Consider the following 15,000-nt stretch of genomic DNA (forward strand, 5'->3'; position numbering starts at 1 on the left):
AAGGTAGAAATCAATAACAGTAGAAATCAATGGCAAGTGCTCAGTTTGGCCTTCAGATTAGCCACAGGGGGAGGGTAATCTGGATTAGGGATGAGAAAGGAGTGTTGATTCTCCTATGGAGAACCACTCTCCCTATTGGAAATGCTCCCAAGTTTTTTAAAGCTTGGTAGGGGGGGAAGATGCACAGTGTGGTTGGCCGTCTCTTTTCCTTACCAGGCCAAATTATGGACCTGGAGTTCCAGTCACCAAACACCAGCATCACTTTCAGTTGACCGTAACATTACGCCAAGTCTCCTCTCCATGGCCATCCTCCTTCACAAAGTAGTGAAAGAGTCCTGCAGGGGTCAGCAGAGAGGCACTGGGAAGATGGAGTACCAACAACTTGATCAACAGCTGGGTTCTATAGTTTAAGTTTCTGAGTCTGGAAGTCTCTAGTGGAGGATGTACCGGTAGTATGCTTCCCTCTCACAGCCTTTCTGATCCTTCCTGACTGGTCAGGAGTTCCCCACTGTTGTGTTTGTCCAGCTGGGTCAAGAATTGGGAAAGCCAGACCATAAAAAAACCTCTCAAGCAATTTGTTATGAGCTTTGGTAATGGAATGTGGAAAAGTTAAGTTTTAATGATGGCTGGTAGGAAATGTGGGGAAAACTTGCCGCTGGCTTGCAAAACAACAAAAAGCTGGAAGTCCAAAAGGAACTGGTTTTTGCATAGTTTAAATGTCCGGAAGTTGGGAATTCCTGACCTTCTGCTCTGAGTTTACCTTCTGAATGGAGACAAGTATTTTTGATGCCACTCAACCGAACAGTAAAAACAGGTTCTCCAAAGTAGGATGGCGGAGATGTCATCCCTGATTCCCTCAGGCACAGGTTTTTACAGAGGTAAATCTGTGAATGGGCTGGACTGCACATGATTGAATATTCCTACACACACACACACACATTCCCAACACATAGACTCTTAGATGTCAGCAGAGGTGCTGCAAACTTTGATCCGAATGTGCTCACGATGAACTTACTTGGACTTACTTGGACTCCTCATTTATGTACGAATCCACACCAGATTGTCTCAATGCTGCTGTTCAGTGTTAGGTTCAACTGCCAATGGCAAACCACCTCTGAACGTCTCTTGCCTTGAAACCCCTATGGGGTCACCATAAGTCAGCTGTGACTTGACGGCATGCACACACATATATGCACGCACACACACACACTTAATATAGTCATAACCACTCCAAATTGAGCCATCAGCTCTTGCAGGACTTGAGCTAGACTATCTTGTTTAGAGGTCAAGCAGGTCAGGTGGAGGGGGAAGGAGCTGACATGCAACTGATAATGAAGTTTACTATCAGCAGAGTTACACTCTAGTCATTCCACGAAAGATGGCTGTGCTGATAGAGTGATGGTTTAAACTAGCTAAGCAGGAGCTTTTGTCTGCTTGCTATTCTCTGGTGCTGCACATGCGAGCTATAGCAAATATTTTGCTTGTGCGTGCTGGCATACAGGCAGGTAATGCTACATATGGAGAAAAGGGGATATGGCAAATGCTAGACTTCCCTCTACATGCTGGGCACTGCCTGCTATTAATGCATGTGCTTTGCAGTCAGTGACATATGAAAGACAGACACAAACTTAGAGCCAAACCAGATGAAAGATCAGTGATGAGGATCTGAGATGTCTGGGTGACTTTAATGTTCCTTAAAAGCAACTGCAAAGGGTGAAGGAGAATTGAAGGGGATTAACTCTTTCTCCTATACAATTCCCTGTCTTGTCACCCACAGAGGAAAAGCTCACCATTTTAAAGCTCATCTACACTGAAGGCCAAATGAAATATGACAAGGGGATCTTCATGTATACAACATCTATTCATGGTGAACAAAATGATGGTAGGGTAGTCTCTTTTAAAACAAGAACAGAGCAGATAGATGAGTCAGGGAACTAAACCCTGTCACTCCTGCAATTCCTTTCACTATGCTCTAGTGCTTGAAGCATTTTTCTCCCAGTCCAGCTCCAATACCATAAATTCTCCTAGCTGGAAGAAAATTTGTCAGGCATTTAGTTAAGTAAGACATAGAAGGGACAGGGTTTACTTTCCCCTTGTCTGCATGCTCCATTGTGTGTGTGTAAAAAAAGACCAACACCTCTGCTTTCTTTACAGCTAAATGGGTGAAGTCAAGCCAGTCCCAAAGGATCCCCCTTGTATTTGTCCCCACTACTTGCTTTCTCAGGTTGACAAACCCTGCAACCGCTCTGCAAGCAAGAAGTCTGCCTATAAAATTTGGGAGAAGGATACACTCCCAAATAAATTCATCATAATGAAATGGCAGCAGGGAAAGAATTTTTTTTTGGGGGGGGGGGGGTTTCCACTGACACCAAAGGAAATGAAAAGCCAATACAACATAACATACATGAGCAATAATTAAAATAGCAAATGTTTAAAAAACCAAAAATGAACCAAAAACCAGAATGAAAAAAATGTGTGCATATCCTTACGCTCAAACAAATATATTTTAAGCTGCCGGGGTTGTGGTCCCAGTTTTAAATCTGGAGCCCATCTCTAGTTACATGCGTGGTTCTAAATATGAAAGCGGCAGCCATATTTGTTCCTTACATATCTTCCTCCAAACCACCCACCTATTCCTCTCAGTCTGATCCCTATATTACATCTTTCCCCTGATGGGCTCTGATACCAGAACTGATCCAGATCATGAAGAAAGTGCTTAGGAGACTATGAAGGGATGGGGAGGGGTTCAACTTCCCTCATCTGCACACAAGTTTTAAGGATCAAACCAGACCCCTCACATACCTTCTCCTCTCATAGCATGATATAAATGAGACAGGCACATGAACAAATGCTGATGTCTCATCTGGCCTTCTGATTACTGTCCCCAGTCTGTGGTTTCTTCGTTTCTAAAACATAGATGTTATCATTTCTGATAACATCTGTGCATGTAGGTCTCCTGGAAGCAAACCACTCATATCTCAGCACCAAGTGGGTTTGTTTGCTTTGCTACCAGTGTAACAGATAGATCTCTGCTTCATATAAGAGCAGTTTCAAAGATGAGGATCTGTCTTCTCTTATAAAGGACAGACTTCCTTCTTATTTATATCCAGTATCCCCTTTTACAGGATTTCAAGGTCAATTGGAACATCCCAACATTTTGTCTATGTCATTTTTATCCCACTCATCCTCTAAAAAACCTAGGCTGGTATACATGGTCCTTCTCCCATTTAATCCTTATTATAGCCCTTTGAGGTAAATTAGGATGAAACAGAGAGGGGGGGCAGAGGGAGGGAGGGAGGGGGAGAGAGAGAGAGAGAGAGAAGCAGGGATTGGAACCTGGGTCTATTCAATCCCTTAAAAGCCCCATGGCGCAGAGTGGTAAGCTGCAGTACTGCAGTCCAAGCTCTGCTCATGACCTGAGTTCGACCCCAATGGAAGTTGATTTCAGGTAGCCGGCTCAAGGTTGACTCAGCCTTCCTTCCTTCCTTCCTTCCTTCCTTCCTTCCTTCCTTCCTTCCTTCCTTCCTTCCTTCCTTCCTTCCAAGGGCAGTAAAATGAGTACCCAGCTTGCTGGGGGTAAAGGGAAGATGACTGGGAAAGGCAATGGCCAACCACACCGTGGACAAAGTCTGCCTAGTAAACGTCGGGATGTGACGTCACCCCAACAACAGACACCCTGTGAGGTAGAGAAAGTGTGACTAGCCCAAGGTCACCCAGCTGGCTTCATGTATAGGAGCAGGGAAACCAACCTGGTTCACCAGATTGGTGTCCGTCACTCATGTTGAGGAGTGGGGAATCAAATCTGGCTCTCCAGATTAGAGTCCACCGCTCCAAACCACCGCTCTTAACCACTACACCAAGCTGGCTCCTATCAAAGATCCACTTGCTTCTCCCAAGCCACAATTTGAACACCCTTATTACACTTTCATTGGACGCTGCTTTCCCTGGTCTCTCTGTGCTTCTCCTTCTCTATGTTTTCAAGTATTTAATCTGGGCCAGAGTTGCTGTGGCTGGTAACTGTTGCCCCTGGCTTGGATCCACTGGAGTGTTTCCACAGATGAAAGGTTTCTGTCCCATGGAGCAGGACTTTATCACCTCACCAGCTGAAGCCCAAAATACCCCACCCCCCCCGACATGCTGTTCCTGGAGGTCTCCAGTTCTCCAGAAGCAGCATTTGGGGTAGGATTTTAAGCAGCAGCAGGGATGCAGGAGGCAAGAAAATCATGTTCTGTGGGAGGAAATCCTTCAGACTACAGAAACGCTCTGCTGGTTCCAAATCTTGCTGGGGGTAAAGGGAAGATGACTGGGGAAGGCACTGGCAAACCACCCCGTAAACAAAGTCTCCCTAGTAACCGTCGGGATGTTACGCCATGGGTCAGGAATGACCCGGTGCTTGCACAGGGGACCTTTACCATTGGCAGCTATGTCTCAGAAACTCCTCCACCCAAGGCTGCCAGCTTTTCTGGTGATGAAATTCTGGTGCCTTTAACAGCCGCCTATTTCATAGGAATTTAGCAAGTAAAGGTAATGTTCCTTCATTTCATCAACAAGTCAAGAAAAGCTCTTTCTCCTAATCCCCCCTCCCAATCAGATAGCTGCTAAAGCCACAGAAATCCTGTCAAGAGAAAAATTAGCAATACCTTTTTTCACAATGCACACAGAATCAAATGAGTCTGTCATTCTGGATACAAGGGAATAAGGGATCGCTGGGACATGCTGAAATATAGCACAGTGATCAGACTACCTGCACTTTCATACCTGTGAATAATGCACTTTGAATGCGCTTTAATAATCTTTTGCAAGTGGATTTTGCCGTTTCACACAGTAAAATCCAGCTGCAAAATTCATTGAAAGTAGATTGAAAGTGTATTATTTGGCATGTGTGCAAGCACCACATTTCCATTTGCACATTCTCATCTTCTCATCCCAGCCATCCACTGTGTGTGAGTTGTCATGACAGAAACTGGGCTTGTTTACACAATGTCCCTCCTTCCAATTTAACAAGATAAAGGACCTGATTGCTATCACACAAACAAGGCACACATTCAGCACATCCTGTTTGCACGTTCAAGGTTTGTAAAGCTTCTGTAGTCCACAGACCCCTATTTTAAATACGGTATTCCTCTGTAGTTACCCTTGCAGTGCTCCTTGGGGCTGAGCGCCACTGGAGGGGGTTGAATCCAGTGCTCTCAACCACCTTGAGTGACATTAAGGGGTCACACAAACTGTTTTCTTGTTAATTCCAAGGTTAGGTGTGAGCCGGCACTAAGGTACCGTAGTCCACATGCTATGCTGAGAATGAATTGGACAGATTAGAGCATTTTGCATCTATTTACTTTGCATAATTTGTTCCGCTTCAATGATGTAGTTCTTAGAAGAGGTTTACATTGTTGGACCATGAAGAGAGTGATAGAGGGATGGAGGGAAGCCTGACGAGAGGAAGAGGAGCCTCCAAGATTGGGGTGCAGATGCAGGAGACAGAACAGACAAGGCACCTTTCTTTCCCTGAGTAACACAACACATTTTAGAAATGCAGGCTCAGAACACACCTATTCTATTTATTCATTTAAAACTTTTCTACCCTGGCCTTCCATTCTGCTCAGGATCCCCATGCTGGCACAGAGCAGACATTATATTCCATGATTGTATTTTCTAGGGGTAGAATAATAGAATCATGGAGTTGGGAGGGACCTCCAGGGTCATCTAGTCCAACCCCCTTGCCTGCACAATGCAGGAAATGCACAACTGCCTCCATCCCCTACACCCCCAGTGACCCCTACTCCATGCCCAGAAGATGGCAAAAAAAAAAAAAAATCCTCCAGGATCTGTGGCCAATCTGGCCTGGAGGAAAATTGCTTTCTGGCCCAATTTGCCTGAGCATGGTGTGCATGCTCGTGCTACAATAGACTTGCCATCTCACAACTTGGAAACCAGACATGTTCCTTTTCCCAATGCAGTGGGAGACAAGGCAGCCAGGAATTTTCCTTTCCATCTACCCTGCTCATCAGAACAAATAAAGGAGGCAGATGTTACCAGGATTGAAGGAGCCATGGTTTCCGGTGTATTAGGAGATGTAAAAGAACATATTGATTGTGTATTTGGCCAACCTACCCCACTGTCATTTATGGGGTAACGTTGTTTTTTGTTTGTTTGTTTTTACAATGCTTCAAAACTTGCAAATTTTAACTAAAGATGACAGTGGGGCGAATGAAACGGACTAGTACACACCACAGGAAAACACTGACTCGAATCCTAAACTGCCTTTCCACTCACCCACTTTGACTACCCACCATGTTCCTGAGAGTCCACCGACCCAAGGGGGGAACAATTTTCAGGGAGCGTAGATGATGGCCTCAGGAGAGTTGCCATTTAACACTGCACAGCTCTGACCATGCTGCATAGCATCCAAGACATTACCTCTGTCATATCACTTTTGACTTTCTGGAATGTTTCTATCTTTCACATAGAAAACAGTGTTGAGGCCTAGCACTGCTGCTAGCGCCTTCTTCCAAAACAAATCTTGCTGGAGGAACAAGAATTTTGCAAGGCACTGTAGCTTGGTCCCCTGAGAACTTGGGTTCTTCCTGTGCAGCTTTCTGAGATTTCACCTGGTATAGAATCATAGAGTTGGAAGGAACCACCAGGGTCATCTAGTCCAACCCCTGCACAATGCAGGAAATTAACAACTAACTCCCCCCACATCCCCAGTGACCCCAACCCTCCCCCCGCCATGCAGGATCCCACAATCAAAGCACTCCCGACAGATGGCCATCTAGCCTCTGCTTAAAGACCTCCAAAGACGGGGACTCCACCACCCTCCGAGGCAGCGCATTCCACCATCGAATGTAGGTATTGTAGGGGAGAACGTAGGGGAGAATGTAGGTGCTCCCGTACATTTCCCTTTGCCTATGATGAAAGTTATGAAGTGGCTATTGATTAGTCTCAAGCCAACATACAGAGAAACAACCCCTCCCCCTCAAAAACACATACATAGGGTTGCCAACTCTGGGTTGGGATATACCTGGAGATTTTGGGGGGTGGAGCCTGAGGAGGGTGGGGTTTAGAGAGGGGAGGGACTTCAACGCCATAGAGTCCAATTGCCAAAGTGGCCATTTTCTCCAGGGGAACCGATCTCTATCGGCTGGAGATCAGTTGTAATAGCAGGAGATCTCCAGCCACCACCTGGAGGCTGGCAACCCTACACATACAGCACAACTAGTTTTGTAGCTGTTGCTTTGGGGTTTTACCTGTACTTGCACCTAAAATGAAATTAACAAGGAACTTTTACCAGACCCCGAAGGCACAATCTGGACTAATGGTTTTGTGGACATGACCTGGTTTGGTATATGAAGTCGGTCAGCTCATAATGCTCAGTTGTATTACAAACCAAGTGAAGCTTTGCTGCTGAAGTTTTCCTCCATCTCAGAATGCGAAATGGGATTCTGCACATGCGTGTTCAGTGTTCCTCAGACAAGGGCACACAAAGCCAAGCTGCTCTGTCAGCACATGGCCAGGAGTCCTTTCATGTTAAAACAAAGCCAGCTGCTTCATGGGAACATGGCACTGGCAGAAGTGATTTAATATTAACTCTTTATTCTCAGAGATTACATGATCAAACCATTCAACCATGCAGTGCTTGGCTTGCTGTTGCTGTTAGTTGGACCTGTTCTCTTTATGGTTATTTGAAAACAAACCTCTAATTCCTGGGTGAGTTCTTTTCGTGGGGGTTGAAGGGATGAGGCTGATGCTCTGCCTGGGGAGAGGGGAGGGGAAGCCAAACTATGATTACCAAAGAATAATACAGTAATGCATGTGGTGTCGTAGTTAAGAGCGGTGGTTTGGTGTGGTGGACTCTGATCTGGAGAACCAGGTTTGATTCCCTGCTTCTCCACATGAGTGGCGGAGGCTGATCTGGTGAACTGGATTTGTTTCCCCACTCCTACACACGAAGCTAGCTGGGTGACCTTGGGCTAGTCATACTCTCTCAGCCCCACCCACCTCACAGGGTGTCTGTTGTGCGGAAGGGGAAGGGAAGGTGATTGTAAGCCGGTTTGAGTCCCCCTGAAGTGGTAGAGAAAGTCAGCATATAAAAACCAACGCTTCTTCTTATGGCACTCTTGGTGTGAAGGCACCAACCAAATTCGTATGGTGTGTGCATGTGTGTGTGTGTGCGTAAAGTGCTGTCAAGTCACAGCCGACTTATTGCAACCCTGTAGGGCTTTCAAGGCAAGAGACATTCAGAGGTGGTTTGCCATTGCCTGCCTCCACATGGGCAGAGAGAGTTCTGAGAGAACTGTGACTGGCCAAAAGTCACCTAGTAGGCTTCGTGTGAAGCAGTGGGGAATCAAACTTGGGTCTCCAGATTAGAGTCCACCAGCATGGTGTAGTGGTTAAGAGTGGTGGTTTGGAGTGGTGGGCTCTAATCAGGAGAACCGGGTTTGATTCCCCACTCCTCCGCATGAGCGGCGAACGCTAATGTGGTGAACTGGGTTGGTTTTCCCACTCCTATGACCTTGGGCTATGTCTCTCAGCCTCACCTATCTCACAGGGTGTCTGTTGTGGGGAGGGGGAAGGAAGGTGATTGTAAGCCGGTTTGATTCTTCCTTAAGTGGTAGAGAAAGTCAGCATATAAAAATCAACTCTTCTTCTTCTTCTTCACTATATCACTCTGGCTAGGAGAGGATAATTATTGGAAAGCTTTTTCTGAACACGTACCAAGAGTAATATGCAACATTAAGAGTAATATGCAACAGTTTGTTTCCAAGTTCAGCTGCATCCACACATGTAGGGGCATGAACATGCACTTCCACCGTGACAGCAGCAGCAGCTGCTGCTAGATCTAGGGCTCTTTTCAGAGGTTGCTCCATTTTATGGAATAAGATTCCAGAAGTGGTTACGAAAGCTTCCACTTTGTTAATATCCTACCAGTTGGGACAGGTGGAATTATTCAGTAGGGCTTTTGACGGTGCCACCTATTTTTTTTTAATGTATGTTTGATGGTTTTTATGGATTTGTAATTGTGCAGTTTTAATTATCATTGTAACCTGCTTTGATTTTGGTTTCGAAGGAATTTGGGCTAAAATTGCTCTAAATAAATAAACAAAAGCTTGTAAATACCCAGCAAATTCCAATTCCCTTTGAGGGGAGTCAACCCATTATTCGATGGTAGGAGTCCCTCAGTTTCGCCATGGTGGCAAACGCCGCTGAACAGAACTAGCTATTTTCAATGCCTTTACACTTTCTATTTTTGCAGGCTAAATGCTTCTCCTCTTACATGTTGAAAGGCATTTCACCCACTCTTTTTAACAAAGGTACCCTGGACAGATACCATATGCACAGAGCAAATCTAGCCCCCTTACAAGCAGTGTGGATATTGTGCAATTGCTTTTGAATCAAAACTCACAGAACCACCCTGCAAAAGCTAAAATGCCATAAAAGCAAGCTTTTGAACTCTAAGCCGTAACAGAATACTCTGTCCTTTATCATTCATCCCCAGCTTCTGCATCTGCTGTAAACAGTCAACAGGCATCTGAAGCGAGTACCCAACCCTGTCTAACCTTTGAAGCAACTTAAATTCTATTTAAATCTTCAAAGGATGTTCTGTTTCAGGACCATTTCAACCGGATTCCTCGCCTTGCTTTCATGGGGATTTGCGGCTTTTCGCACCAGTTACAAAGGGGGAAGGCACCAGGGAGGCAAATTGTGTTTGCGGCAAGCTGAATGGTGGCCAGCCGCACTCCCCAGGGCCGCCCAGCTGCGGGGAAGCTGCCGCTCCCCTCCTTCAGCAACACATCCACATTGCCACGTGTTACGAGGGGGAGCGGAGAGAAAGAAAGAAAGAAAAGCAGCTGTGCAGAGACTCCCGGCAGAATAAGCAGAGGGGAGGGGTTCAGAATCTGAAAGCCAGAGGAAAAAAATCTGCAAACACCCCCCCCCTCCCCCAAACCTTCATAATCCCAGCTGCATGACACTGGCCAGGGAAAGAAGTGGGGGCAGCTGCAGCGGAGGGGTAAGGCTGGGGCCTGGTGCTTTAAATAAGAGCAGCCCCAGCTCAGCCAGAGCCATGATAAAGAACAGCCAGCTGCAGTGAAAAGTTTGGAAGGGAAGCCATAAATCATTCCCTTGTCTGTCCAGTGATTTTTTAAGCAGAGACACGGCCATGGGATGCCTACTTTCACGGCTCTCCTGAGAATCTGACAAATCATTTTACATGCGGCGTAATGTTTCCGAGGCAGCTGTTGCGATCTGGCTGGTTTAGAATTGCCACATGGCCCTTGTCCTGCTGGGGCAACCAGAATTTAATTTGCTTTATGGGGCTCCCTCCCTCACGTCCCTGCTGGGGTTGCCAACCTCCAGGTACTGTCTGGAAGAATTATGCACAAGTACTACCAGGATAGTTAGAACAACTCTAGTACTGGGCTCAAACAAACAAAATCAAACAATGCACAAGCAAACTATGCAAACATATATTGTGAAACTTATACATCTACAAACAAGTGAAAACGTAAGTGAAAAATATATACAAGTGTATCCAAAATGGAAAATGGAAAGTCTCTTTACCTTGAAAGAGACTTTTCATTTTCCATTTTGGATACACTTGTATATATTTTTCACTTACGTTTTCCCTTGTTTGTAGATGTATAAGTTTCACAATATATGTTTGCATAGTTTGCTTGTGCATTGTTTGATTTTGTTTGTTTGAGCCCAGTACTAGAGTTGTTCTAACCTCCAGGTACTAGCTGGAGATCTCCTGCTATTACAACCGATCTCCAGCCAATAGAGATCGGTTCACCTGGAGAAAATAGCCACTTTGGCCATTGGACTCTATGGCATTGAAGTCCCTCCCCTCCCCAAACCCTGCCCTCGTCAGGCTCCACCCCAAAAACCTCCCTCTGGTTGCAAAGAGGGACCTGGCAACCCTAATCCCTGCCCAAGTCTCCATGCTAGTCTGTGGGCAGTTGAAAGGTAGCACATTTTTAAAAAAAATAAATTAGCATATGTCAAAGAGCAGTGAGAGGTGTGTTTCCCACTCCATCTTGGAAAGGGTGCTACCCCGCACAAAGCTAATCAAGCGCTAGTCTCTGTAATCAGAGGATTAATAGTGAATTTACCAAAACTGGAAGAGGATATGAAACCCCTCTGGGCCGTCCAACATATTTCATTCAGGCCCTGAAAGCAAATAAAAAAGCTCTGTACGCCCCCTGGGAAAAAAAATACCTTTCAGAAACGTCACACCTCCTTGTGAAACTCTTTTACCGCCCCTCAGAATTCCTCAGACATTTTGCCCATACTGGAACTGGGGAAAAAAATATCCTTGAATAGATAAAATCTGGCAGCAGCTGAGAGAGAGATGACACTGCTCTCAGAAATGTCATTTGTCTTAATGAGGTACTTTTGTATTGTCCCTTAAAATTCCTCACATGCCTTGGTTGAGGAGAAACTATTACCTCCCCTCCCAAATTTCAAAATGTGATGGCTGTCAAAGAGCTCCCCAACCTGTCTCCACCAGTTGGAGGCTGCTTTGGTTTGGTCAAAAGTTTTCCAAAAGACAAAACCTTGAACTCCAAGCTTTCGCCCCAAGTCCAAGGAGTAGCTGCCACCAGCCCTTTCAAAAGATTGAGCTCCAGGGAGAAGATAAGGGCAATCCTCTCCCAACTCACTCCAAAATTAAGTGCAACGCTTACCCTGCAAGGTAGAGGCCTGCCAGGGAAAGATTACACTCCCAAAATGTCTTAGGTTTTTGGTAGGTGGTTTTTACACTCACACAAGGCACTTAGAATTAGGCTTGGAATCCCAAAATCAAAAGACACCAGCCATTTAAAGGCTAACAATTTATTTATAAGATTCAAGCTGGTTTACAGGAAAGAAAAAGTCATGAAGTGTTAAGCAAGAAAATAATAAACTATTTAGCATAGCTAATTAATACATTCAAAAGCCTTTTTAATTGAAAAGGATTGGCAAAGGTTTCTTGCATCTGGTTTATAGTTACCAAGTTCCAAAGATGCTTCCAGCATTCAAAAGTTTCAAAAGGTTATCCAAAGGTTTCTCCAAGAAGGTCAGCTTGACCAGAGGTTCCCCATAGGGCCAAAATCAAATGGGTTGTGATGCAGCCAGCACAGCCTTCCTGCTGTGCACCCAAAGCGTGCATAGTTTGTTTAGGGTGGGCCTGTCCTTATATTCGTTTTCTCAAAAGGATGAGCTCATAGAAACCAATCGAGAAAATGAAAGCACTTAGCTGGTAATTAATCACTTGGTCAGAAATGCTGACTCCTTAAGTGATGTGTTCAGGTGAGGAAGCTTACAGAACTACCTGCACCTGGACATTGTCATGATGGCTGACCGATTAACTACTAGGGCAAGGCACGGCCTTGCATTCCAGAAAGGGGAGAGGTAGCACCAGCTGGGGCTTACCTTTCTCCCTCCACAAAAGCAGTTTTCAAAGTGTAACTATTTTACTGCTCCAAAATCCTAACAGCACAAAACTCATAGGCCTCCTAGGCCTGAACCAAAGAAATAACACACTCCAAGAAATTGAGAGGCCTCAACTTCTTGACAATGGGTCCTGTAAGGTTAACAGTAGACCTACCACTTACTTCTCATGGAGGTGTAGTGGCAAACGATCTGCTCTCTTGTCTGAACAGGTATGAAGCCTGCGGAAGGACGCAGTGTTCTAATCCTACCAACCACTACCACTGCAGTGGTCTGTCTACCCCATTTTCATCTGGCCCTTCCTCCAAGGATCTCAGTGGTGTATATTGTTCTTCCCTCTCCACATGCTGACGTCTTGTTTTGGAATCTTATGCCCACTTCATGCTTCCCTTACTGCCTGCAGATGCTCTCATAATTGACAACCCCCAACCCCTGACTAATGAGACTTGCAAAAGACACATGGAAAACTTAGAATCATAGAATCATAGAGTTGGAAGGGACCACCAGGGTAATCAAGTCCAACCCCCTGCACAATGCAGGAAATTCACAGCTACCTCCCACCCCACACACATCCCCAGAGATCCCTACTCCATACCCAGAAAATGGCCAAGATGCCCTCCCTCTCATGATCTGCGTACGGTCATAGTATCAGCATTGCTGACCAATGGCCATCTAGCCTCTGCTTAAAAACCTCCAGGGAAGGAGAGCTTACCACCTCCCGAGGAAGCCTGTTCCACTGAGGAACTGCTCTAACTGTTGGAAAATTCTTCCAAGTAAATGTTCCAGGTTGTCAGTAGATATTGTTGCCTTGGTTACACTGAGTCTATGTTTCCAAGCACATGGATGGAAGAATGGATAGAAGAAGGGAAAGAACCCTATGACGCCAAGGCCTTTTATGCATGGGTTGTTTCCATCGCGATCAGCCCCCAACTACTTCGGCCCTTTGTTTTCATTATGCAGGTCTTTTCTGACCTTCAGAAGTCACTTCACTCTCCCCCTGCATTTCCCCCATGTTTTCTGGATGCTGTTTCTGACAGTGGGGAGAGAGCGAAGTGACTTCTAAAGATCGGAAAAGACATGCATAATGAAAATGAAGCCCCAAAGTAGTTGGGGTGTGTGTGACCACCACAGAAACAACCTATGCAAGAGAAAGAAAGAAATCTCAAGGTGTCCAGGGTTTAATATAAAAAAAGAGAGGCAATGGAATTTAAACCTTACCAGAAGTCACACAGCAGCCTGAATAGCCCTGATGACTCTGAGCTTATCAGAGCTTGGAAGCTAAACAGGGTTGACTATGGTTAGTACGTGGATGGGAGTCCACCAAGAAAATAACACAGGCTTACTATAAAGATGGCAAACCACCTCTGCTCACCTCTTGCCTTGAAAATCCCATGAGAGGCTGCCATAAATTGGTTTCAATTAAATGACATTTTATTATTAAAAGTCACATCCCCTGACCTTGGAAGGCCTAATCCCATTGCTGTGTGAGATTACATTCTAGGATGTTCTGCATAATCCCAGAGCAGTGCCCCGGAAGCCCTCAAAATACATAATACAGGGAGCCAGCATGGTGTATTGGTTAAGAGCAGTGGTTTGGAGTGGTGGACTATGATCTGGAGAGCACAGCGAGTCCCAGCAACCTGGCTACCATATTTTGAACTACCTCATGTTTCCCAACATACCACACATTGCAGAAATCTCAACTGGGCATCTAATGCATAGTTAACAAGGGGAACATTGTGATTTTTCAGGAGAGGATGCAGCTGGCATACCAACCACTATGCTGCCATTTCTAACTATTACAAGAAGGAAAACAGGAGTAATTGTTTTATTTAATTGAGCTATAACTATGCCTCTCATGGCGATGAGCCATTTAAATCAGAAAATAATGTGTAGTGTTTTTTTTAAAACAACTCAGTGGATGACAAGTCTGGCTGCAAAGGAACAAAAACAAGCGAATCACAGAGCTTCATGTTCCGATATTTGGAAAGTATGTTGTCTAGCTCTCTCCAGGCGTGTAGCTTGGATATCAGTGGCAGACTGGTTAGGAAGGGAGATGACTGTACTTGGCTTCAGAAGCCAGTGGAACTTTGGTCCCAAAACCTTGAAAGCCTTTCTCTTTCTTCCATTTTGGAATCAAAATAAATTTGTTCAATCCAACAGATTGTTCAATCCAACAGATATCCGACCCTTCACCAGAAATCGTAATCACAACAATAATGCCACTCATCTAAGGAAACTCATAAAAGCCACACCAAAAAAAAAAAAAAAACCATAAAAAAACCTGAGTGACTATAGAATAATGTTATGTGTTCTCCATTTCCTCAAGTGGTGAAGAGTTCTAGGGGCAGTACTATTGGTGCTGGTTTTCTTTGAATGAAACAGCACTGAAATCTTCTCACGGTGTCTTTGTAATATATACTTATCTACAAATATAGATGCGGTAGAAAGTGCCGTCAAGTCGCAGCCATTTTATGGTAATCCCATAGGGTTTTCAAGGCAAGAGACAAACAGAGGTGGTTGGCTGAAGCCTGTCTTTGTGTAGCAACCTTGGACTTCCTTGGTCTCCCA

Source organism: Euleptes europaea, chromosome 3, assembly GCF_029931775.1.
Source record: "Euleptes europaea isolate rEulEur1 chromosome 3, rEulEur1.hap1, whole genome shotgun sequence".
Classification (NCBI taxonomy): Eukaryota; Metazoa; Chordata; class Lepidosauria; order Squamata; family Sphaerodactylidae; genus Euleptes; species Euleptes europaea.